At 47.6% G+C, this 27316-nt stretch overlaps 1 protein-coding gene across 1 annotated transcript in view; it reads left to right on the top strand.

Moving 5' to 3' along the window:
• The window catches only part of LOC139047000 (uncharacterized), an 88030-nt gene that overhangs the window by 24006 nt on the left and 36708 nt on the right, over positions 1-27316 (top strand). Inside the window, exon 3 of the mRNA XM_070520932.1 lies at positions 16718-16824. The gene's annotated coding sequence lies outside the window, so the exon portion shown is untranslated. The remainder of the gene's footprint in view (positions 1-16717; positions 16825-27316) is intronic.

The raw sequence follows: 27316 nt of genomic DNA, 5'->3' as shown, positions 1-27316 counted from the left end.
ATAGCAAGCTCGCAATAATGGAAATAAACGAAGAGGGGAAGTACAGCATCGGAAGTGATCATAAGCGTATTAGTCTACATTTGGGAGCCCTGCTCAAAAGAGAAATGCAGGGCAGTCAAAAAGAGTACGCAAAATTAAATGACGAACAAATAGCGCAAATAGCGGCGGGCATACAGGAAGCAATAGAGAAACATTTAATGGAAAGGTGGGATTATAATCAGTTGGAACTACTCATTAGTACAGAAATAAAAGAAGTAAAAGGAGTAAACCACTGGAGAGGAAAGAGGAAGCCACGGACGTGGGGGAATAAGGAAATTAGGGAGTCTATCGAACAACGACGGTGGGCATCTCGGGAACACAGACAACCAAAGAGGGCGCAATTATCTAAAGAGGAAATATGCCAAAAATGGGATTATTATCGAAAAAAGAAACAAGTGCAGATCATCGTCCAGGCTAAAATAAAACAGTCCTCTGATCGCTGGCTGGCTGAAGTTCGCGATGCAAATAAAGGGGGGAGGGGAGGGGTCAAGAAAATTCTGGAACCATAAAAACTGGCTGGGTAAAGCGAATCACAGAAAGCAGGAACAGATTTACGATGCCGAAGGAAATTGTTTAGAGGGAGATGACGCTGTGAACTACATTGGTTCAGTTATAGCAGAGTCATTTAGGAAAGACGATAGGGTAATCACCCCAAATGAGGGAGCAACACAGGATAGCATAATATAAAACAGCTTAGAAGTGACCAATCTTAACTGGAAAATAGTGGAAGCAAATGTTCCAAAATTCACGTCCGCAGGGATAGACGAAATTCCAATCACGTTAATTAATGAATTTGGCCCAAGAAGCAAGGAAACGCTGATAAAAGCATTGGAGGCAGTCATAACAAATAATCAAATTCCGCACAGCTGGAAACATAGTATAATTAATTTGATTTATAAAAGGAAAGGTGATAAGAAGAACATAAAAACCTTCCAACCAATTACGATAAGGAGTAATAATAAGTGATAAGTAACAAGAGTAATAAGAGTTGCTCTAGTACCTCTGGCCTGGCAACTACATCGGATTCCAGACGTGAGGTTCTTAATCTATGCGGATGACGTCACTTTGTGTACCGTGCATGAAGATATATCTAGACAAACTCAACAGCTTCAAGAAGCACTTGATGTTCTGAACAACTACGCTCGGAAAGCAGGGTTGGACATTCGCTCCCAAAAATCATGTTGTGGTGGCCAACAAGAAAGGACGCACAAGAATCACGCAGCACCCCTTTACATTTAGACTCGGCGCACTGACGATCCCTGAGGCTTCTGAGGTCCGCATACTGGGTCTCAATATTCACCACTCCGGCAATGGTGCACACTGGCTCCGTAAAACCAGACAAAGTTCGACAAAAACAGTTCACCTTATTCGTCGCATTGCAGCAAAAGCAGCTGGAGCTCGTACTGACGTAGCTCGACGGTTGGTGCGTGCAGTCTTGCAGCCACGAATTTTATATCAGGCACAATTTCAACGACTGACTTTGGCACAGCTGGCACAGTTGAAGACGATTAATCGCGATGCTGTGGGCACAATCATAGCACTGCCCCGCATCACTCCGATACCAACCTTACAGGAACATGCCCAGCTCAACGCAAGTGCTGAGCCAATTTTCAACGTGAAAAAGCACATGTAATAAAAAAGTAACTTATTGCGGCTGTCGGCGCGTTGCATGCTCATTTTCAACGCGGCTCTCGGATTGGCAATCAGCCCTATCCAATGCCTCCCTGGGAATTCACCAGCATCACAACTAATAAGCCAAAGAAGTTACGTCGCAGCGATACAACAGGTATTATTGACGAACACACTGTCGTTGATGCACGTGCGCTAACACCTGCAAAGTCTATACGGTTGATTCCACCTTCCCAGACGGCGGAAGGACATCATTCCTGAGTACTACGCATAATTTCATAAGTGGCCACCAGCGCTATTTATCTACGGAAGCCAACGCTCTAGTAATAGAACTTCAAGCCATCCACGACGCTGTGCAAGATGCGACATCTAAGCTGCCTACCATCAAGGAACTAGATATCTTCACTGATTCTTTAGCGGCTATTCAGTAACTCAAGAAGGTTGATAAGGCGATGGAAATCTGCGAGAAAATACATACTATGAATAGTAAAACAGCTACTTGCGTAGAGGTACACTGGATTCAAAGCCATTCAGCGAACCCTCACAACATTGCTGCTGACCAGCAGGCGCACTGCCTTCCTAATCCTGATCTTCCGCCTGTTGCCCTCCCACCCCAACCCTTTAACTCGCTCCGAGCCCGTAAAAATTTTCTCCGGCAGGACACACGCGCTCTTATCCCACCGTGTGTCTGCTCCCTCCCCATTCACATTACTAGGGCGGAGGAAGTTGTGCTTAGGAGGCTTCGGGCCGGGGTGGCCCTTACGCCGGCTGTTATCTCGAGGTGGAACTGGTCGCATTTACCACTGGGTGCTACGTGTCCATGGGCAGGTTGCGAACGTAGTTCCCGCGCCTACTAGGGCGCCCCTCGCGGTGGCGAGCGCGGAATCGGCAGGATACGACCGGCCCGCTTGCGTTCGGAAAGCCTGTATGCTCACTGTTTGGCGCGTAGCTGTTGCCTTTTCTGAGCAATGCCGAAGTCCAACCCGAGCTGTTGAGTAGTGGGCTTCAACAGTACGTACACCAACTCACGAGGAACAAAGTTTTACAGGTTTCTAAGCCGACCGTATGAAGCAGAACGGCGTCAACACTGCATAGCGCTCGTCCGACAACATAAGCTGTTTTATGTTCCGGCGTTATGCCAAGTGCGTTATAACGCGGAATTCTTTGCTTGTACAGCAATGATGGCAGCCACGGGACACCTGCAGTCAGTGGCGTAGCTAGGTCGTTTGGCACCCGGGGCCCATAGGTCTTCTGTCCCCCACCCCTCCCCCGGGTTTATTCGAGGAAGGCGAGGATATCAACTATTTCCGTGTGTCTCCAGGCGTATATGACCCCCCCCCCCCGTTGCTACGCCACTGCCTGCAGTGCGTACCAGGATATGCAGCAAACAAAGTAGTTTGTTTCCACTCTGTACTGCAGTAAAGCTGTGAAACTCTTTCCCAATCCTCTCCCATTCAAACAGCGCTAGGGCTTGCCGAGAGATTTGAGGAGGGGTTGCAGCCGGCTGAGCTGGCATACGCCCTTCTGCGCCCAGCATGAAGGGGCAGTTGAGATCACCAAAATTTTTGACAACGTGGTTTATTGGAACCTCCTTTGCACGCACTGAAAAATCGCAACATAAAAGTATCGCACTTCCAGTAACTTGGGCGAAAATATTTTCCCAACGTAGTCTAACACAACTGGTAAGTTCATCGCCTTTTTTTGTGTTTGGGGAGAGCAACGTTAGAATACCTCTGGTAGGTCTTACGAGTCGTTCGTACGCCCCACGTTCTTGGATTAGATGTTTTGGATTCGTATTTGCCGTCCTTTATGTACAGGTAAGCTACCGCGACGTTCTTGCACTTCCCTGCGATGCCAGCACGGCAATCGCAGCTCCCCGCTAGGATTTGTCTGCTGTCGCCGATCTTCAAGAATCAATGTCGCCTATAATTTCACGCGTCCACACCGTAGATAACGAAGTAACTTACGCTGAGCTTCACGCATCTCGCTGGTGCATTATTTTTCGTTTGCGGATTAAACCTAGCAGTCACTTCCGATCAGCGCGAGTTCAACACTTCCCTCACGTCGTAGACGTGCCCCAATTCAAATAGACGACTTCCTTTCTCTAAATTCTTTTCACGAAAATAGCTATGAAGATCTTGTAATTCCCGAAACCCGGTTAAAATTAATATCGGCACGCTGTTTCGCGCCATCACTACCGTTTGACAGGACGCCAAACACGCAGCGCGGGCTGCTGACGCCGTGAGTAATCCTACCACATTCGGGAAACTATTCGTCAGATGGCGCTAGGGGTCGGAAAGACAGGGCGCCGCCTAGCACTTGCAACGTGCCCATACTGCTCCGTTCCTGTGATGGAAGCAGATGCATACCACCTAATTTGGACATGTACTGGTTTAAAATTGGAACGCTCGCGTCTTCTACTGCAAGCCAGCCTCCGCTACAGTGTGACAACCATGACCACTGGATACATGGCAAGAGATTCCACGAAACACTGCTTCAATTTATACACAACACAGGCCTCACAGCATACATATTGCTACGGCATGAGCCGGGCGAGGAGAAGAAGAAGACGTTAGCGTGTGCAGCCTCGGACGCCATCTTTACTTCGCCATCAATCTCGGTCCCTAAATAAAGCCGGTTTAACATTAACCGCAACAGTTTTGTGGTGGAGGTGCTGGGTACTTCTACCAAGACGACGGAGCTGCTGCAGCAAGTACCACGCCGGAGCCGACGCCTCGCTCGACTGCCCTCAACACCACTTGAGATCCCTATGTCCCACAGCGGTGACCAACAACCTTCTCTGGCAGCTCCAGTGCGAACAACCGGCGCCTGGATGCATCAGATGGAGCCCCGCCGTTTCTCAGGAAAATTCGGCGAGGACGTGGAGGAGTGGCTCACCCACTACAAGCGTGTGAGCAAGTACAACGGCTGGAACTCCACGGCTCAGCTCGACAATGTGGTTCTGTTCCTCACAGACACTGCGCTAGTGTGGTTCGAGAACCATGAAATATCTGCACAACGTGGGACAGCTTCGTTACTCACCTTACCGAGTGCTTCGGCTATTCCACCACGAAAAAGAAGCGGGCGGAGCAGACATGGCTTCAGCGTGCTCAAGTCCCAGGTCAGACCTGTACTACGTACATTGAGGCAATCTTGAAGCTTTGCAGAACGGTCAATCCTCGAATGTCCGAAGAGGACAAGGTTGGACACCTTCTCAAAGGCATAGCCGAGGATGTGTACAATTTTGTAATCGGAAAGGAGAGTCTCGCCTCGGTCGCCGACCTCATCAAGCATTGCCGCACATTTGAGGCCTTGAAGCTGCGCCGTATCACGCCTAACTTCGGCAGGTTGACAAATGTCACAACGGTGGCAAGCGTTGAAGACAATGACAACTACAGTTTTCAACTTGACCTGGCGACCACTATAAGGCAAATTGTTCGCGAAGAACTTGAAAAACACACCAAAGGGGCGGATGTCGAACTGCTTGGCTGGGCTCCCAACCAGCCTCAAGAACATGCATCTGCTGTGTCCGCATTGTCTGCCATGCCAGGCGTTGCAGAGTGTCGAGTCGATCAGTTGCGACAGCACCGACGTACCTTTCCCGACGACGCGACGCACAATCAACGAACTCGTCGAGCCCACCACGAATCGGAATTCGGAAGATCGCGTTTATTATTCGCAGCGTCCCAGGGTTGACCCCGAGGTTTACAACGTCGGTCGCGCATCGCCTGTGTGTTACAGCTGTGGTGGCTCAGGACACATTGCTCGTTTTTGTCGCCGGCGCCGACAGACAAGAAGATATGGCCCACCACCAACTTGGCCTAATTTTGAACGTGACAGTTATGACGACCGTTGGCCGACAGACCCTGATAGTGCCAACGCCACGGGCGCGCCACCCCGGAATACTTTCCATCAATATAGTAGAAGGAGTGGCTCGCCAGCTTCAGACCGCAGCCTGACGCCCCCAACCAGTCGCCAACGCCGTTCACCGTCACCATGGCGACGTGCTGCGTCACCACCGCCGTCGGGAAACTAGCCGGCGCGGCCGATGGAGGTAAGGTCGCCGGACAGTCTGCGTCTCTGCGAAATACTCCTCTGCCTATTATGATGGTGAAAAACAAAGTGCATGTGTTAATTGATAGTATACCTGCAACAGCATTAGTGGATACTGGTGCTACCGTTTCCGTCATGAGTGTGACTTTCAAAGAGAGGCTGGGTCGGAAAGTTATGTTCCCCTGGAATGATGGTGTGACGTTTCGTGGTGTCAGTGGAGAGTGCCTAGTTCCCCTTGCTATTTGTGTTGCAAGTGTTTTATTCAGAGGAGAAGATCTTAAAACAGAATTTCTCGTACTACCGCGATGCACTCATGATGTGATTCTCGGGATTGACTTCCTTCAGGATTGTGGTGCATCCGTTAACTGTGGCACAGGGGAAATTACTTTGAATAGCGCGCTTCTCGCCACCCTTGCCGACACATCCTTACCAGTGAAAAACTATTGTGTTGTTTCGAACGATTTGCTGATACCGCCTTGGTCGCTCTCCCGTATCCCTGTCAATTTCGCTGCTGCCGACCTTTCATCGTTTGATGCGCAAGTCCAGCCACTTATGTCGAGCTGTGCAAACAAAGGTGTATTTGTACCACGGCTCTATCGTGAGAGTAGTGGATGGCACCTCAAAACATCCCCAACGAAACATTTCTGAAGAGCAGATCCTACGAATGATCATCAAGGCACTGCCCTCACATGAGCGCCGCACTCTCGCACAAGTTTTGTGGGCACATCTTTCTGTGTTCGATTTCACACAAGGCGACAAGCAGGCTTCACTCCCGCGTTCTCGTGCTCGCCACAGAATTGACGCCGGATCTGCGCACCCCATTCGGCAAAAGCCTTACCGCATTTCTTCAACAGAGGACAGTTATTGCTGAACAGGTGAAAGCAATGCTGCGGAATAATGTTGTTCAAGAGTCTTCTAGTCCGTGGGCAGCACCAGTAATACTAGTAAAGAAGAAGGATGGATCGTGGAGGTTTTGCGTTGATTACAGGAAACTGAATGCGGTCACCAAAAAGGATGTGTATCCGCTTCCTAGAATTGATGATATCACCGATTGTCTACATTCTGCTGCCTACTTTTCATCACTGGATTTGCGATCAGGGTATTGGCAGATACCCATGCACCCAGACGATAAGGAAAAAACGGCCTTCGTGACACCAGACGGTCTTTTTGAATTTAACGTTCTGCCGTTCGGTCTTTGTAACGCGCCAGCAACATTCGAACGATTCATGGATACTATCCTCCGAGGACTTAAATGGGAAATTTGTTTGTGCTACCTCGATGATGTGGTGATTTTTGGCAGCACATTGAGTGAACATAACAGCCGTCTCAATCTTGTTCTCGATTGTGTCAAACAAGCCGGCTTGGTCCTAAATTCCAAGAAATGTTTCGGAGAAACCGAGACGTTAGTACTTGGGCATCTGGTCGACAAAAACGGTGTGAGGCCAGATCCACGGAAGATTGAGGCGGTCAGCTCCTTCGAAGCACCGAAGTCAGTGCGGGAGTTGAGGAGTTTCTTGGGTCTGTGCTTGTACTTTCGTCGCTTCGTTCCAAGATTCGCCGACGTGGTGTACCCCCTAACATGTCTTCTCCAAAAAGCCGTCCCTTTCAATTGGACATCGGCTTGCGACGACGCGTTCCGTCAGCTAAAATTTCTACTAACATCAGGGCCCATATTGCGTAACTTCGATGCATCCGCACCTACGGAAGCGCACGCTGATGCCAGTGGCATCGGCATCGGTGCCGTGCTTGTGCAACGTCATCAAGGAGCTGAACACGTTGTGGCTTATGCTAGTCGCTCTTTGACTAAGGCGGAACGCAATTACACTGTGACCGAGCAAGAATGCTTGGCAGCTGTTCTCGCTGTGCACAAATTTCGACCCTATATCTACGGACGCCCGTTCACTATCATTACTGACCACGACGCGTTGTGCTGGTTGGTGAATCTCCGTGACCCGAGTGGACGACTGGCACGTTGGGCTCTTCGACTGCAGGAGTATGACTTCGTTATTTCCTACAAGTCCGGGCGTCGCCACCCAGATGCGGACTGTCTCTCCCGCTTTCCTCTGGTCCCGCTTTCCTCTGACGACGACGGAGTGTGATGAAGACAGTTTTGATTATTGTTTTGCTCCCATTTCTTCTACATTCCCAGACTCGATGACTTTCAAAGCAGAGCAGGAAAATGATATTAGTTTGGAATCTCTATTTGTAGCCGCATCGCGTCCTGGAGCCACCGGTAGATTTTGTGTCCGTGACGGCCTGCTTTACAAGACCAATTATTCGGTTAAAGGCGCACGCTTCCTTCTGGTGGTGCCGCAAAGTCTGCGAACGGACATACTGCGAGCCATGCACAGCGATGTAACCTCTGGCCATCTAGGATTCATAAGAACTTTGAACCGGACACAGGAGCGTTTTTACTGGCCCAAAATGCGGAACACAGTCAAGCACTACGTCGCCAGTTGCGAACAATGTCAACGCTACAAGCGCCCTACGACCGCTCCGCCAGGTCTTCTCCAACCTCTGCCGCCGCCTCGCTTGCCATTTGAACAAGTGGGTATCGATCTTCTGGGCCCATTTCCACGATCATCTAACGACAACCGATGGGTGATCGTATGTCTCGACCATCTGACCCGTTACGCGGAAACGGCGGCCGTACCATCTTCCACAGCTGCGTCCGTTGCGACGTTTTTGCATCGATTCATTATTCTTCGACATGGTCCCCCCCCCCCCCGTGTCATCATTAGCGATCGCGGTCGTCAGTTCGTTGCGGACGCCGTAGAAGAATTGCTTCGTCTCTGCAGTTCGCAGTTCCGTCATTCAACGCCTTATCACCCTCAGACAAATGGGCTTGTGGAACGTACGAACAGAACTCTAACTAACATGCTGGCCATGTACGTATCTTCCGATCACAAGGACTGGGATGACGTACTCCCCTTCATCACCTATGCTTATAATACTGCAAAGTATGAGACGACAGATTACAGTCCCTTTTATCTCCTTTACGTACGTTCACCGCTAAGCTGCATTGACACTATGCTGCCGTTTGACTTTCACAGCGAGTACTCTGTTGCCAAGACGCTTTGTCTTGCCGAAGAAGCCAGGCGTATCGCTCGTCTTCGTACTGTGGCATCGCGAGACCGATCGAAAGAGCGCTATGACAGCCGAGACCAGTCTGTCTCGCACGCCAAAGGTGACTTTGTGTGGTTGTGGACTCCGCAACGTAAACGTGGCTTATGCGAAAAGTTTTTACCGCAGTACACGGGCCCATTCGTCATTGTAGATCGCTTGAGTGACTTGACGTACGTGGTGGCCCGCTTGACGTCCGCTGGTCGTCGGTCTAGCCGGACCCAGTTAGTACATGTTGCCCGTCTTAAGCGGTTTCACCCTACGCTTTCCGAGTGATTTGGACTTACCCAGCGGGCTTCGTCTGGCAAACGGGGATTGCTACGGCATGAGCCGGGCGAGGAGAAGAAGAAGAAGTCGTTAGCATGTGCAGCCTCGGGACGCCATCTTTACTTCACCATCAATCTCGGTCCTTAAATAAAGCCGGTTTAACATTAACCGTAACAATATAATGCACATATACGCACCATGAATTATGCCTTAAGGGCAAGTCTATCGCAATAATAATAAAAAAATACGATAACATCAGTTATATATAGGCTGGCGATGCAGGCGGTGAAATTAAAAATGCAGTCTTGGGTAGAAAGTAATAGAATAATCGGAGAACTTCAGAACGGGTTCAGAAGTGGTAGGCGCTTAGATGATAGCCTGTTCGTGCTTACCCAGTGCATAGAAATAGCTAAGGCGGAAAACAGACCTCTGTATTTAGCCTTTCTGGACATAAGCGGTGCATACGACAACGTGAACAGAGAACTCCTGTGGAATATATTAAAGAGATGAAGGTATCGATCATGAGGGAATTGATTTTCTACAGGAAATGTATCGAAAAAATAATGTTGAAATAACATGGGAAGAAATTAGGAGTACGACAACTGTCGAGGTACACAAAGGATTAAGGCAAGGTTGTCCTCTATCACCGCTGCTGTTCATGCTTTATATTATAAGCATGAAAAGAAGGTTACAATGAAGCAACCTAGGGTATAATATGTCGTACAGATTAGGCGAATAGGTTGTTGAGCAACGAATAGCGGGTTTAATGTATACGGACGATATTGTACTGTTAGCAGGTAGCCAGGAAGATTTGCAAACTCTGGTTAATTACTGTGGAGACGAAGGAGAAAGTTTAGGTTTCAGTTTTAGTGCAGCTAAGTGCGGTGGGATGTTTTTCAACGATACAACTGATCAGAAGCTTACAATACAAGGCCATGAAATACCCCGAGCGGCCGATTACAAATATCTCGGGGTATGGATAAACAAAGCCCAGATGTAGACGGAAGAGCACGAACAGTCTCTCATAGCAAAAGGGCGAAGAAATGCCGGGATAATGAAACATAGGGCATTGTGGGGGTACAACAGGTATGAGGTGCTGAGAGGTATTTGGAAGGGAGTAATGGTTCCGGGGCTTACTTTCGGGAATGTGGTGCTGTGTTTAAGGGCAGAGGTTCAGTCGAGACTAGAAGTAAATCAGAGAGCTGTGGGAAGGTTAGCACTAGGTGCCCACGGTAAAACCACAAACGAAGCAGTACAGGGAGATATGGGCTGGGCATCGTTCGAAGCACGGGAAACTCAGAGTAAAATCCTATACGAAAAACGTCTGAGGAAATGGCACGATAACAGGTGGGCAGGTAAGGTATTTAAATACCTATACAGAAAGAGCGTTGACTCACAATGTCGGAAAAGAACTAGGAAGCTAACCAGTAAGTTTGCCAGACACGAGGACGAAGAAATACAAAGCATTAAACGACAGGTTAAAAACACGCAAGGTAAGAACTGGAGAAATTCAAGAGAAAAGAAGCATAGTGTGGAACTATATCGATACTGGAAACAGGAGATCAGGAAGGAAGCGTTATAACTCAAGAGGCAGTGCCCTACGCTTTGAAGCTAGATCAGGATGTCTTAGAACGCGGAGCTATACAAAGAAGTTTAACGAAGACACATGTACTGTGTGTGATAAATATGTAGAAACAATGGAACACCTCATACTAAAATGTGATGCTATCAGTCCCAATGTCGATGCGGCCACAGTCACGCTTCCTGAGGCCCTATGGTTCAGAGATAATAATAGTTAAGTAAATAAATATGCGGTGGAAATTAGCAAAATGCGATTGGAGGATTAGTGGCTCAAAAGCAGAGGTGACATGAGGTTAAAAGAGTAGAAGGACGTATTTTAAAAAAATCGAGAATTTCAATAATACACAACACAAATAAAAATAAAAATACAATGCAAAATAAAAATCTGAGCATGGTGGCCACTGCCATCACCCCGTTTCAAAGGGGACGCTCCTACCTTTCAGGCACGGGATGAAAATCCATCCAGGCACGGGATGCATCGGGATGCCTTGGAACACGCACCTATAACGCGAGATATAAGAAGGAACAGGAAGCATGTGCTTGCTGCGGTAAAGCTAGGGAAACTATATATGGAGCATGTTTTATTAGAATGTGAAGACATCTACCGATCGGTCGATTTAGGCACCACTGGCCTCCTTGAAGCCCTTTGGTTCAGCGAGAGCAATGAAAAAGTAAACATGTCCGCAGTAGGCATTAGTAAGAGGCGATTGGAGGATTGGTGGACGAAAAGTAGGGAAATGACAAAAAATGGAGATGTACAAAAGCACTGTTAGCAATAGGGGATCAGAAAATTTGGGTGTGGGAGTTCGTAGTGTTGTTTATATATACATATATATATATATATATATATATATATATATATATATATATATATATATATATATTATTGTTTAACTTAGGTAGGACATTAGGCAGTATAATAGCAAGAGCTTGGTGGCACAACTGACCGCCCCGTTCAAAAGTAGACGCTCATGACATCCAGCCTTCCATGGTCCATTCGTTCGCTGCTACTGCCGCGTCCACCAGCCTTTGTGCGTTGTCTTGCGGTGCAGTTGCGCCGAGTGGCGTTTGTGTCCTTTCCCAAAGCAAGCAAAACTGCGCTGTTAATCGACAAACTCGGTTTAGCCGCGTTCAACCATCGCAAAAAAGAGTTCTTCTCACGCTTTCTCCATGGCTTTCCGCCCAGTGGACTAACGTAGCAGGCTTTAGAACAGAACAGCGGGTGCCGTGCTTGAGCCGCGAGCAGGCGCCGACCACCTTTACTTTTGTCATCTTGCAGTGCCGACCGACGCCGATCTTCAGCGTCCGCGCGTAGTAACGTCGGTGGGCGCTACAAAAGTTCTACGCCTTGGACGGCTTCAGGGCAGTTAGATTACCGGCCTTTTGCAGAAGTGAATATCTTGGCGATGTATAAAGCCGCCAAGGCTGCACAGCGATTCTTGAAATACACTAACATTTATGAGCATCTGTGATAGATTCTACGACGAACGCTTAATTGATTGCGTGTAAATATTGCAAAGCGTGGACTTATCTCTTTCTCCGGATACTTTAGTTCCACCTTCCCTTTCTCTGTGCAGGGTAGCCTACACGGGTCCGCCAGGTAGAACTCCCTGTTTTTCTTTTATCTCTCTCTCTATGTAGACGACTGTGTAGTTTCAATCCCGATTAGCAAGGCACAAGATCAATCAAAGCATAGAAAATCCCTAGAGTATATATTTAATTGGTGTAATAATTATGGAATGCAAAGTGATACTCGTAAGACGCTAAGCATTGCGATAACTCACCGAAAGGCATCACTTTATTTAAAGACAATTTAGTACTCACGTGAACCGGGTAATCAAATAAAACATTTAAGGCTCGCCTTAACGCCGTCTACGATGTGTACCTTGATCAAACTTGTATGCGAACATTCGAGAAACTAGTTGTCTTAAGGATAGAACTTGTTAGTGCGTCCCGCCAAGTGAAACTAATAGCGTAGAAACCACTCATTCGGCTCATCTTAGAGAACGCAGCAGTAGCTTGGAATCCATACTCGGAGTAGAGGACCGACGTATTAGAAATAAATATCTAAAATAAGGCTCTTACTTTTCTTTATTCTAAGTATGCTACAAAGGAAAGCATTACATCACACCGTATGCAACTGGCCAGCCGGCAAAAGAAAACCTCCATAAGATACATCTTAAAACTTTCTGTGCGCAAACAGAGACGAAGAATAGGGGCAACACAAGGACGAGCGCTTGTCCTTGTGTTGCCCCTATTCTTCGTCCCTGTTTGCGCACAAAAAGTTTTAAGATGAATCGTTTCCAATTAGGCCGACTCGCTGTTATCCTCCATAAGATAATTTTGTTTATCAGAACATGATAAAAATATATAGTGTCGTTGAGCGGAAATACGGGTGGGAAGAAACGGAGTGGACAGGACCGACACTCTTCCGTTGGAAAAGAATTTGCAGAATATTGAAAGCAGAATCTTGGAAACACATCTGCATTCTTGAGGACTGGCTAAGATTGGCGTGTTTCGAATGGAAAGGCATCAGAGATGGTGGCATAGCGTCAGCTAAGGAATTGCGGGGATCTACTGCAGCGATCACCGAGTTTTTGTGTGCCAGCACTACTGAAACGTCGTAAAATATTTTCAGGAAATCTGCCGCCTATGTTCCTGGGTGGGGCGTATAGGTGCCGCCGGCAGTAGGAAAAAATCTTAGAAAGAGGTCCCAAGTCTAGTCTTCAAGTTTCACTCCCCAAACATGTGCTCTTGGTTGCAGCTCACAAAATGGCAGACAAGGCGCCAAGCCAGGAAAGGGACTTTTCAATTGTGTGGAAGTGCTAGTCCATTCATCGCCGCGCGCGCTTCATAGCCGTAGTGTTCTTCGCAAGGTAGTGAACCACTTTAACAATTCAGGCCTCAAACAAGTCCAGTGTAACAAAGAAGGAGGTTTTGCTGTACTTCCAACGTCATTGTTCAAATAAAATGCAGGTTCAGCCATAGTGAAGAACTTCAGGTTGGAGGACACCGCCCCTTCTAAGGTGAAGTCCAGGGCAGTAGCCCTCCTTGCTGACATGGAATTGGAAGGCCTCAGAAAAGCAGTAAAATCCTCTAAAGGTGATGCCATTGAGGTATTCTTCACCGCAAAAACACGCAAAGATTCGTGTCCCTTCCTCACCATCGTCACGAAAGATTGCTGCTGGCAGGGCAATGTCAGTTCTTTCTTGCAACGCCACCTCCATATGTTGACACCTGTAGACCCCTTCAAGTTAAAGAACTCGAAATTGCTCGTGCAGGACCTAGTGGAAGGATTACCTCGAGCAAACTACGGCGTATCGATGTTGAGGAACTTTTCTACTCTGTGCCGCACGATGAATTGTTTTAGCAATCTGTGATGCAATTGATTGGCGTGGGGTAGTGCCCTTTCAAAACACCTCGTTATTCAATGTGGACAATTTTTTAAAGTTTTGAGCGTCTGTCCTGTCCACTCCGTTTCTTCCCAACCCGTATTTCCACTCAACAACACTACATGATGCACCAACTGGACCAAAAGTCTGCGCTTATGATAAAAATATTGACGAATCCATAAAGCATCCGTACCGTCGATTTCGTTGCACATATGATGGAAACTTATTCTGCCATCCCTGCAATGTTTAAATACATCTCAGTGTTCGTTTCTTTTCTTTCAATCATGGAGACAGTGCCGAATCGGTTCATTCACTTTTGCCGCTTATGGAATAGCATTTTGTGTTGTTGGCGTTCCATATAGGCTGCTGATTATATAGGCTTTGTTGCGTAAAAAAAGCAACGGGGATGCATCGCGCATGTAGAGGCGCGTCTGTATCTGTACGAATCTTCTTATTTATTCTTACCGCATTAACCTACGTAGGTACAAAGCATACTTGTCATTCTTGCTTTCTGTAGCTGATGACAATATTGTGGTTTGAAATAATCCCCACCCCCACTTGAAAGTACATCCGTTGCTGTATTTTTATTTTGTTTTGAGCTATTTATAAATTTTTTTCTCAATGCGCTCAATGCGAAATGTTCGAACACTAAGTTACTCCTTTTATTTTGCTTTTTTTTTCTTTTGTGGCCACTTTCCACCTGCGTTTCCTTTTTGCCTTGCTTGCAGTACCCTGCGTGCCCTCTCCGCTGTAGTCCTGAAAAACTCAGTATTATTTGTAAATAAAAAGGAGACTACCATGGTGAAGCCGAATATGCAGATTATCGCTCCTAGGTCACGACGCATCAATTCAGAAAGGCAGCACGTGCTAGTAACCTGTTTGGTTGCGTCAATGCAATCGGGCATGTACACAATCGTTGCTCTCTCTTTCTCTAAGGTATCTACAAAAATCCCGCAAGGGGTACAGGACAGAAAAGACGGCTGCCTGAAATGTCGCCGAACTTGTATTGTCATTTGTTCAACTCCGAAGACGAATTAGCGTATGAGCGAAAGACCCTCACGACGCGAACCACTTCATCTGAGCTCTACTGCACATTTGCATCTGTCCTCTACAGCAAACAAAGCGCTACAGTGACAACCGCCACAACCTGTTCCGATGTGGTTCGTGTCCAGACGCATTCAAGATCGTCGTACGCCGGGACGACAGCTCAAAATTGTTACTTCCGCAGATGGGCTGCCTTCCGATTCCCTGCATCGTGTTGACATCCAGTAATCACAGATGCATAAAGCCACAAGATAACGAAGCCTAGGCAAGGATAAGAGAGATCATTTGTTGTGTTAAGTTAAGCGTAAAAATGATAAGTTAAGAAAATGAAAGTGGAAGAAACTGAAGCTTCATGACGATATAATGTAAAGTGATACCATGAGCATTAGGCGTGCTTTGAATGTTCGCTAGCCACGGCGATAGCTGTACCCGCGTCCACATTCTTTGGCATTTCTGTATGTTCACAAGATGAAACATCGGATGAACACTGAGAAATAATTGTGAGCGTTCCCGAATTTCATGAAGCTAGACCCGTTTGCCTTTCTTATATGCATATTCTCCTTTTACTAGAATACCTTTGTATCGAGAAATTGTTAACGCTGAAAAAAAAAATGTGCTCGCTTGAATTTTCAGTTTTTTAAAATACCCACTTTTTCGCCACAAATATTAAGCTTTTTTCTTATCCCTAAATCTCATTGCCTAGGGCAGGGTTTCTGCGTCCGCATCGATCTCTGGTTGGATACTGCAACTCAAACAATATGCTCTGTTTCCACCGTAACTTGCTCAAAACATCATATCTTACTCCACAAAACGATTCTGGCGATAAATCACCAGTATCGTTTTGTGGAGTGTACAGAAGCCATGGTGTATTCAATACCTTTGAAATGTGGAAAAAGTAAATAGGGCAAACTTCAAGATGCACAAACTAAAGGCTAAAAGAACATAAACATAGCGTCGAGCACGCTAACAGGGATCTAGGTATTCAGGTCAGGGATTGCCCCTCTAATGCTTGCACCGCAGAATTCAGACGTTGTGAAGTGCTAAAGAAACACGACCAGCTGGACCGGGAGATAATTGAGGCTGCCGAGATTACCAGACTTCGCGATCAATGCGTCAGCGCGCCGTCCTTGCTACTGACAAAAAAGAACTTGAGCTTTTGCACGTACAATGACTATCTTGAGTGCAAAAAAGAAAAAAAAGAAAAAGTGCATGTTTCACATGATATTTATGATCACGTGTCTCTGACACGTGTGGGCAATGGTATAAGAAGCCGTGTTTCTTTCAAATAACCGTTGCTGAAAGTCAGCGCTTGTGGTGTCGCCCTCCTCTCGTCTCGTGTCTCGTCTAGGTTTTGCGCTGTTAACACCAGGATGGAAAATCAACAAGCCCAAGCTGCTATTCTAGTGAAATTCATTTACGACATTGCTCCGCGCGCTGGCTGAATCACTGACGTGGTATTCCTGCAAGTAAGGGCTATGACTCATCCACTTTCACGCAGGAGGGGTGAATTATCTGCCTTTCGGACCTAGTGGAGAAGGAGTAGCCGATAGAGGGAGTGACGTCAATGTCCAATTGCTTATTTCCCGTAGAAAAACAGCGTGGCACACACGCCTCAGAGTCTTTCGGGACGTACACCGGAACGGCCCAGACGACGTCCTTGTACCGACACTTCGACCACTGCATCTGGCCTGTGCCGGTGAGTTAGTGTTTATGCACATTACAGTACTGCTGATGTCAGGGCTAAAATTTACGCACACAGATTACGATGGGATGAGAGCGTGCATAAAACTTGTGTGCATGGTCACCCCACCCCCTCCACCGAGCCTTCGTGTCGTCCAAGATCTTTTCATTTTTGGTACTCGACCGAATCGTGAACCACGCTGCACGGACGAAAAGCATTCCGAAAATAATGTCTTTCTTGTCTAGGATATGCATAACAAGCGCCCCCGCCTTTTTCTTTTTTTCCCAAGCTTTCTTTGCCTTTACCTTCGACTTTCCGACTGCTCTTTTTCCTGCTGCTGTCTAGCACACGGCGCCGTGGGCAGGTTCACAGCGCGTGTATACATGACAGGAGCGCGGCAGAAACTCGTTTGAAACTTTGTACCGCGTCGTATGCGCAAAATGTCATCTGGAGCTCCCTGGGCGTCGTCACATAGCCCGTCGACAGTTGTAATTATCTGTGACAACCCCCAACCCCAAACTATTGCAGAAATTGCAGTGCTTACCTGCCTACTAACGTGCAAGTCCAGAGGCAAGCTAGATAGAATGGTCGAGGGGGGAGAGAAGGCAGAGAATGGTAGAACCGACGCAGTCGCGAACCGAATGATAACAGCCTGGCCACTCTTCACTCGCAGTTCCCATATGAGGACTAGGGGCTAGGCAAAAGGTTACGTGAGAAGGCAAGGAAAGGCTACTATTACAGACAAGATAGCAGTTGGGGGTAACCGGGATAAACTTAAGGTACAGCACATTTCTGCCATTTCAGAAAAAAAATTATGCAAATCCCACACACTGTGAGAATCGATGTAAGCGAAGCATTCCGTGCTGGATGCTTTGATTGACAATTATTAGTGGTGATGTTCATGACTAAAGCTTAATTTCTTCAACATTTAGTCTAAGACGAGAGTGGTGAGTTGATGTTAAACGTTAGCTTGCGGGCACCACTGCTGTTTCTCTGCATAGTATACAGAACACGCAGGGAGAGGCGTTTGGTTGAGGCGTTGTTGTGTGCCATATTTGGTAACCTCTGAGAAGGTTGAGCGTAGTAATTGCCTCACATGCCACATCGCTTTGTGGCAGAAGCATTAAACTTGAATTGGCTTATGGAGCTGGGTAAGTGCCAAAACCACAATCGGATTATGAGGCATGCCATAGTGGCGGACTCCGGAATAATTTTGACATCGTGATGTTCTTTAACGTGTTCCAGAACATAAGTGCCCGTGCGTTTTCTCCTTCGACCTGTCGAAATGCGGCTACCGCGAGTGGGATCAAATCCACGACGTTTAGCAATGCCATAGGCGCAGCTAACACAGCGGGCACAGAACTGTTGATTTGACGGTCGACCGCTTCCGCAGTGTCTCCTGGATCCTGCGGTGCGTTCTAATTGATGCGGCTGTGCTTCTGCACGCCCTGCGTAAGTTGCCCGCTTGACATATTTGCATTGCGATTATTTTTCAGAAATAGCACTAGCGTACTGTACCGTACCTTGAACTTCAGCTTATCCTGTTTCCCCGCAAGCGCTGTCGTATAGTACTGGGGTTTCCTTGCCTGCTCACGTCACCTCCGGCCCCCCCTATCTTGTATAGCAACTGCATCTTCTCCTCCCTCTCCTTCTTTCTACAGTTCTATCTGCGTCCTCTCGGGCCACACGCGTTAGTGAAAAGAGAAGCGCTGCATTTTCTGCAACGCTTCTGAGGGAAGTCACGGATACAGCTGTCAAGCAGCTAAAGAGGCGATGGCCAGGGAGTCCCAGAGGGCATTGTGCACATTCGACGTGGTGTGGTGAAAAGAGCTTCTCCCATCGCCTTTCCTCTTACTCGCACCTGTCATACACGCTACGCTCTCAAGAGGCAAAGGAAGCATCGCTTTAAAAACCCGCATGTAAATCTGTCAAGCGGCTCACATACGCAATGCCTGCAGAGGCAGAGCTGCAATAAAGTGCCTAGATATTAAAGCGAAGCTTTCTTCGCCACCTTTCTTCGACTTTCCCACAGTTGCTGGTGCCTCTGTTGTGGGCTGCTGTGGCTGCTGCTGTCGCACACACCGCGTCGGGGATGTGGTTCAGAGCTGGGATGTGACAGAATCGAGTAAGAGAGGAAAGGCAACGGGAGAATCTCGTTTTCACACCACCGCGCCGATTGCACACAATGCCCGCGGGAGCTCCCTGGCCGTCTCAACAATAACCGTTTGACAGCTGTAATTATCCGTGACTGTACTCAGAAGCATTGCACAAGCGGTAGCGCTTCCCTTTCAACTAACGTGCGAGGCCAGAGGGGAGGCAGATAGAACTGTAGAGAGGAGATGAGAGGGAGGAGAAGAGGCAGTTCCCATACAAGAAAGGGAGGAGGTGATGTGAGAAGGCAAGGAAACCAAAGTATTATACGACAGCGGTTGCGGGGTAACAGGATAACCTTCAGTTCAAGGTACGGTACAGTACGTTGCTGCTATTTTTGAAAAATAAACTCCGTGCAAATATATCAAGTGGTCAACTTAAGCAGTGCGTGTGAACCACAGCCGCATTAATTAAAGTGCACCGCAGGGTCCAGGAGACACTACGGAAGTGGTCGACCGTCAAATAAACAGTTCTGTGACCGCCGCGTTAGCTTTGCGGCTATGGCATTGCTAGACGTCGTGGATTTGATCCCAATCGTGACAGCTGGATTCCGACGGGGTGCTGTAGAAAGCGCACGTGCACTTATATTTTTGGATAGGTTACAGAACATCACCGTGTCAAAACTAATCAGGAGTACGCCACTGCTGCGTGCCTCATAATCCGAGTGTGGGTTTGGAACGCACAGCTCCATAATCCAATACAATTTTAATACTTCTGCCACGATCGGATGACAACGCTCATGACAACGCTCAACCCTCTCAGAGGTTACAAAATATGCGCACGACAACGCCTCAAGCAAACACATCTCCGTGTGTGTCCTGTGTACTGTGCAGATAAACAACACTGGCGCACGCAAGGTAACGTTTAACATCTACTCACCACTCTCGTCTTAGACTAAACGTTGAAGAAATTAAGCTTTAACTGCCAACATCACCGCTAACTATCGTCAATCAAAGCATCCAGCACGGAAAGCTTCGCTTACATCGATTCCCACAGTGCGTGGGATTTACATCCTGTTTCCTTGCTTCTTTCTTTTTTTAAATACAGAAAATCTTGGGACATTAAGCCACATTAAAGCGCGCCGTAGGGTCTAGGTGTCACTACGGAAGTGGTCAATCCACAAATGAACACTTCTGTGTTTGTCGACCTAGCTTTGCGGCTACGACATTGCTCGAGGCAGCGGGTGTGATGTCGTCCGTGGTAGCGGCATTTTTATCGGGACAAAATAAAACACGCTCGCGCATTTAGATTTAGGGACGCGTTAAAGAACACCACAGTGTCAAAATTAATCCGGAGTCCGCCAAGATGAAGTGCCTCCTGATCCGATTGGGGTTTTGGCACCTACAGCTCCAGGCTTTAAATAATGTTTTTTACTTCTCCGACGACGCGATGTGTCATGTGAAGCAATGAATTTGATTAATTTGATTAGTAGTAGTGATTAGTAGTAGTGATTCATTTGAGTACTTTGATTTTGTGAAAAGCCAGCGGCGAGAATGACGGCCTTGCAACATTTATCCGAAGACAATAGCTTCGAAAGCTATGCACGGTTTCTTCGACGAGTAAACGAAGTTCTTTACGGGACTGTGTACAGCCATACTGGCAGAGCTGCAACTGCATTGTAACACTGACAACAGAGGAGAGCCGCTGCCTGCTCTCTTGAAGGTCCTCATCGCACTGCGTTTTTACTGCACCAGTGCCATGCAAACTGGTGTAGGCGACTTTGTGTGTGTATTGCAACCCTCTGTGTGCCGATGTATTTGGGAGGTGGCACAGCTGATGTGCCTACGCCTGTATCCTAAGTACGTTCGGCTGCCAAACGCCAGTGAAGGGAGTGTAGCCATGACGAGGTTCTATTCAATCGGAGGATTGCCCGGGGTTACTGGGTGCAACGATTGTACTCATATACCCTTTAAAAGTCCCGGTGGAGATGATGCAGAAGTCTTCCGAAACAGGAAAGGGGTATTCTCGGCGAATACACACACACACGAACCAAAGCGCACGCAAAAAAAAAGCGACGCCTGACCAACCGAACTCAGATGCTGCTATAATTGCTAGACTGAGTTTTCTTTCCTGCCATATGCATCATTTTAGAACTATTTCTACGTTATTAACCAAAGAAATGAAATTTGTGCCCCGGTATAGAAGTAGAAATGCAATTTTAACAGTCCCGGCATTTTACCTTGACAATTCATTACAAATAGTTAGCTTTTTTTGTAAGTAATCTCGAAACCAGAAGCCTCTAAGGTTACACTTCCTTTGGTGAGGCGCTCCTTCCGCAGGAAAGGCGAAAGGAAGCTTTTAGAATTCGCGGTGGTCTTCCGAAGGCGCCTAACGTTTAGGTAGTATGGCGGACTCCTTGCGGAAGGTAGGGAAGCGGTCTAAGGTTAGCAGCATTTCAGAATCCGGCCCTGAGTTCTTGCTGAACCCCGTGCTCCGCGGTGCGGCCGAGCCGACCTGCGCATTTGTCGCCAGCGTACCGAAAGACCACGAGCATTTCACATAAAAACTGAGATGTTTGTAGCACTTTGTCACAGCTTTAGAGAAATGCTATAACGGATCGACGTGGGCGGGCGCAATACTTGACCGTTGTATCATCCCGCCAGAAACGCATGTGTTTACGTTCTGGGCTGTACCCCGTGCGCCAACGAGCGGCTGAGCTTTGCGGCTACAGTGGGCCTGAAAACAAGATTGGTAGAGCATAAGGCGCAGGCACCGAATTCGCGGCGTGAAAGCAACAAGCTTCTGTCGTGACTCCTCGTCACTCGAAAGATAATGCAACTGTACCAGCGAAAAATAAAACTACCTGCACGGCTTTCTTTACATCTGCATGCGCTCGCATAACGACGTAAAAAAAAAAGACGTCCAAAAAATCGCATCTGGGATAACCTTTGCGATATTCTTCATTTAATTATTGAATATAAATATCTCCCCATAACAACTCAATCCGTGAAAGGAAGTCGAGAACATTACAGAGCAGTAAAATTAGTCTCTGTCGTGAAACGGCTATGTGCGAAAGGCAGGCTTTGCGGGCCGGCGCGATTAGCACGAAGAAAAAGATAAAATACTAGCTAACGTTGCTCGATATAACGTCCCCGGGCAGAAATTCTAGCTCGCGGCTTCTGCCGGGCATGTTACGTCTGCAGGCAAAGCCTTGCCACAGCGACAGATGATGTGATGCCGGCCTTCACGTCGCAACAAATAAAGATCTTGGCGTTCATGACCTTTTCCCCTTCAATGAGGAACCGTGTCCGCGTTTCTTAGGCGTCTATGTAGCGCGTGTTGTCACTTAGCGACAGTGATTGTGAAAAAGGTAGAGCCAACTTGAAGCGCGAAGCCAAATATGAGCTGACGTGAAGGACGCACATGTGCACAGGGGTCCCTACACTCTAAGAAGAAAAGGAGGAAATGGGGTATCGAGGTTACTCCTTTAGGGGAGCAACTGATCTGTCACAACCATTCCTCCCTTTAGGGGGTAAGTGCGATGGGATGAACTGTTACTCCCCATGCCGTTACTCCTCCGAGGACTAACAGTTGCTGTTTTCCGATGCTCCTCAAGGGAGTAACGATCATTATTTCCGATGCTCCGCAAAGGTGGAATTAATGAAATTAGGCATTTATGCACTGATAAAAAAGATTACTGAGCTGAAAAAAAAGAAGAAAAAAATCTGCCCGAAAGCAGGATTCCAACTCACGTCCTCGCGCTCCCATGTCAGCTACTCTAACCACGGCACCACGGCAGACTTTTCCTTTCTTTATTACTTTGATTTCAACACCACTCAAACGCGTACAGAGTAGATCATTTGGTGCAGAAAAATAATCTTACATCACTTCGAGGGACTGTACATATTTAAAAGGCACTCAAAGAAGATATTACAGACGCCAAAGTGTCAAGCTCCTCAAACTACTCTGGCGGTTCAATCATGTGCTTGAGGGCATCACGTGTCTACCTAAGACTTTCGCTTAGGTGTTCCCTCGCAGACCTTTCATCTACGCGGGCATTCCTGATATCCTTGCGCGTTAGACTGGTTGATGGGGGTAGGAAATTGAGACAGGTTAAGCATCAGAACGCAGGTGTGGCAATGTAAAAGTGACTCGGCATTTAGTGTATGCTGTGCGGGGAGAGTGTAACGTTGAGTGTACTTGCAACCATAAGCGAGTGCGAAAAGGAATCTGCCCGAGTATTCTTAGGGTGCTTTACACTGAGGCACTAGGTTATGTAAACGTCTAGCGATCTAAAACGGGGCACCTAAGACGACAGAGACGGACAATTGCTCTGTCGATTAGTGTGTCCCGTTTGAGCTACACATCGCTTCAGTTAAGTTCGTAATCTCCTTGGAACGGAAGGAATTTAGGTGCTGTTGAACAGCAAAATCTGGCAGTCTATCAATGACTTGCGCGTTTAATGTGTATCGCTCACTTATGGTTTGCGCACGAAGGGCATGGCTCTTCACATACCAACTTTAGGTTTCACACAATTTTCTCACGAGGAGGCAAAGTGCTGCTTTGCATGTAGTTGGGGTGCACGAACTTCGAACTATTCACGATTTATAGACAATACAGTTTTTGCCGCATCACTGCACGACATGCACGGGCGAAAACAGCGGAGTGCATGGGGAGTAACTGTTGCCGTTCGTCCTCCCGTTGCTCTTTCCGACCAGGGACTAAACACTTACTCTCCAAAATTTGCACACTGCACGCACATCCATGCAGTTACTCCCTTGAGGGACGAAAGCGCCCTTCTTGGGACTAACTGCGCAGTTACTCCCGTTTTCCCCGGAATTCTTAGAGTGTATACTTAATGGGGGCGCCATATTGAGGCACCCACACTTGACGAAGCTTGTGAATAGTGTTTCGTTGCTAAGCACGAGCTCGTGAGATCAAATCGCGGCCACTGTGGCCGCATTCTTATGGGGGCGAAATGCAAGAACACCCGTGTACTTAGATTTCGCTGCACGTTAAAAAATCCCATGCTGCCCAAATTATGGCGGAGTCCCCCGCTACCGCGTACCTCATAATCATATCGTGGTTCTGGAACCTGAAACCTGAAGCGCTTCGCAGCGATGTCCGTGCTGTTTACTTCTCTGACATGATGTGCATGGTTGTAGCCGTCAATTTGACGTCCATTCTCAAGGTCGGTCGACACGTTTCAAAAGAGCGCCGCAGAAGCACGCCTCCGTACCAGTGGCCTCCTCGGTGTTCCGCGGAAAGGAAACTGGCGCTGACGCTGATCCGACCGTTGCACCAATTGACCATTGAAGGTAGCTTATTGGGGGCGAGCTCCACCCCTGAAAAAGGTAGCGCCTTCGTCGGCGCGACGTGGTATGAGGGACCACGTGGACACGGCGGCCGCGTCGGCTGCGTCAAAAGCACAGAAGAAAACTGATAACAAAAGTTTTAAGTCCCACCTGCGCTGCAGTTGCTATTAAGCGACGAGGTTTCCCCGCTTCGGGTGTCTGCTTGACAAGACTTGACAGTACTATAATAGGTACCTTTGAAGGCGTCCAACATGATAGGCTTACGGCTCGGTGCCGCGGTGCCGGATGTACAGAACGGAGCCCAGTATGAACATTCACAAGAAACTGCATGAAACTTGGATTGCGAAGCTTAGAACTGGCAAGCAGCTATCGGCTACAATTCGGATGTGAAGCACAAGCACTTCCGCGAGGAAGGATTCTCACACGGCGTCGACGCTGCGATGGTTGGCGAGTAGCAGAAAGTACGAACTGAGACGCTGGCTAGCGCGCTCTGCCCGGCCATGTCATAAAGCTTTATTATTTGAACTTTTTGATGCTTGATACCGGCAAGGTCATTGGAATGGAAAGGGAACGGTAAGAAGCACATGAAAAAAAGGCGGGACGTATGATCATGCTTGTGTTAGCGCCAAACAATGAAATGTACTGAATTGAGAAAGGAAGCAGCGGGTAACTACTCGCTGAGAAGGCTGACAAACATTAAGTGCGACACAACTTGAAAAATAATATATTGAAACGTTCGAGACTTAAGAAGACAAAAAAAAAAGATCAGGCAGATTACACTCACTGTGGGAGTCGATAAAAGCGAAGTTTTCTGTGCTGTTTGCTTTGATTGACGATAATTAGCGTTGATATCGAGGCGAAATGTTTAATTTCTTCAACGTTTTGTCCAACAAGAGTTGATGTTAAATGTTGCCTTGCATGCACCACTGTTTGTCTGCGTAGTACACAGAACACGCAGGGAGAGGTGTTTGCTCAAGGCATTGTTGTGCGCCACATAGTATAACATCTGAGAGGGTTAAGCATTGTCATTGCCTCACATCGCATCACGGCAGATGTATTAAAATTGAATTGGATTATGGGGCTGTACGTGCCAAAACCGCGATTGGATTATGAGGCACGCATGAAGTGGCATACTCCGGATTAATTTTGACACCGTGATGTTCTTTAACGTGTCCTAAAATTTAAGTGCAGTTGTTGTTTTTTTTCACCCTCGTCGAAATACGGCTGCGGCGGTCGGAATCAAATCCGCGACCTCTAGAAAAGCTATAGCCCCAAAGCTACCGCGGCGGGTACAAAAGTGTGGACTGGGCGGATGACCGCCTCCATAGTGCCGCCTGGACCCTGCAAGGTGGGGGTACTACGGCAGCCATTTTACGAGTAGTTCATATTCACCCACCAGGCGACGCCACTCAGTCATGACTGACTGAGGGCTGGGAGAGTGTTCAGGTATCTGTACAGGAAAAACATTGATTCACAGTGGAGGAAAAGAACCAGGAAGTATGCGGCCTGCAGTGTGGACAACGCAACAACAAAGGTCAAGCGGAAAGTCAGAGAAGCTGAATTAATCTCATGGGTGGCGGCAATGGAAAAGATACCTGCCATGAGTAACTACTTAAGAGGAAAAAACGAAATCAGGAAAGAAACCATTTATGATAACTCAAAGGGAAGCTCATTACTTTTCGAAGCGAGATCAGGATGCCTTAGAACACGCACCTATAAAGCGAGATATAAGAAGGAAGAAGAATCATGTGCTTGCTGTGGTAAAGCTAGGGAAACTACGGAGCATGTTTTATTAGAATGTGAAGACGTCTACCCAGCGGTCGATTTAGGCACCACTGGCCTCCTTGAAGCCCTTGGGTTCAGAGGGAGCAGTGGTAAAGCAAACATGTCCGCAATAGACATTAGTAAGAGGCGACTGGAGGATTGGTGGAAGAAAAGTAGGGAAACGACAAAAGGCGGAGACGTACAAAAGCACAGTTCGCAATAGGGGATCAGAAAATTTGGGCGTGGTAGTTCATAGTGTTTTTTTGTGTCTTTTTTCATTGTTTAACCTAGGTAGAATGTTAGGCAGTATAGTAGCAAGAGCTTGGTGGCGCAACCCACCGCCCCGTTCCAAAGGGGACGCTCATAACATCCATCCGTCCATTCATGCACGGATGCTCTTTGCCAATGCAGCACAGCGTTATCGCTCGGTGCAGGACACGCCTGCATGTATCGGAAGTTTCTCGAACGTTATCGATGCTTCCATCCGTTGTCTGTTGTAACCGACGCTTATGAAATATGATTGTATGAGCGACGCGAATTGTCTAGTACTTACTGGAAAACATGCAAGAAGCAGGGATTACTCTGGAACCTTCGAGGACTCGTGTATAAACGCCGACGCGTTTCGCCGCTGATCAGATTTCGACGATCGCCGACTGTGTTCGCCGCTATCGTTGTGCTTCGAGTGCAACTTGCATTTGTGGGCACAGGTTCGCCCAATAAAGTCCGTTTCGTCATTCACAGTTTTGCGACTGTTTTCTTCACCGCCACTACTACGTGACAATAGGAATACAACTGAACCGTAATATGACAAACTCCTTCTCACCGTGAAGCTTACTGCAGGTTGCCTTTGCAGCGCCACTTGATTAGTGTCTATTTAGGAATCTCAGTAGCGTGAAGGAACACGACACAAAAGAAAACCAGGGTAGTCTGTCGACCTCAGTGTCTCCGCGACAATGAAACATTGTCAATGAAACATGAAACAATGAAACATGCCCGGAAAGACGAATGCGTCCGTGTCCTGGGTTCTTTTTCTCCTTTCCCTGTCTTTGCGACTGTCTGCCTGGCCGTCCCGACGCACTTACCACGTGCAGATGACAAGGCGTGGATCTTATTCGTGGTTGTGAGAAGAAAAGGCTGAGGGAAGTTGTGCTGGCCTGACAATCCGAATGGCTGACAGCTGAACATCGACAAGCAGGACCATAGGGTAAATATGGGTAAAGGAAACGACGCTCAGCCTGCTCTAATTGGCTACAGCCCAGCGAGCCAAGTGCAGCACAAGGCGTCATCGCCTCTGCTCGCCACTACATTCGTCTGCACGAGTCTGCACCATCTGTAGA

The sequence above is a fragment of the Dermacentor albipictus genome, chromosome 6 (assembly GCF_038994185.2).
Source record: "Dermacentor albipictus isolate Rhodes 1998 colony chromosome 6, USDA_Dalb.pri_finalv2, whole genome shotgun sequence".
Taxonomy (NCBI): Eukaryota; Metazoa; Arthropoda; class Arachnida; order Ixodida; family Ixodidae; genus Dermacentor; species Dermacentor albipictus.
The sequence above is the reverse complement of the archived record's forward strand: the minus strand, read 5'-3'. Positions and strand labels throughout refer to the sequence as shown.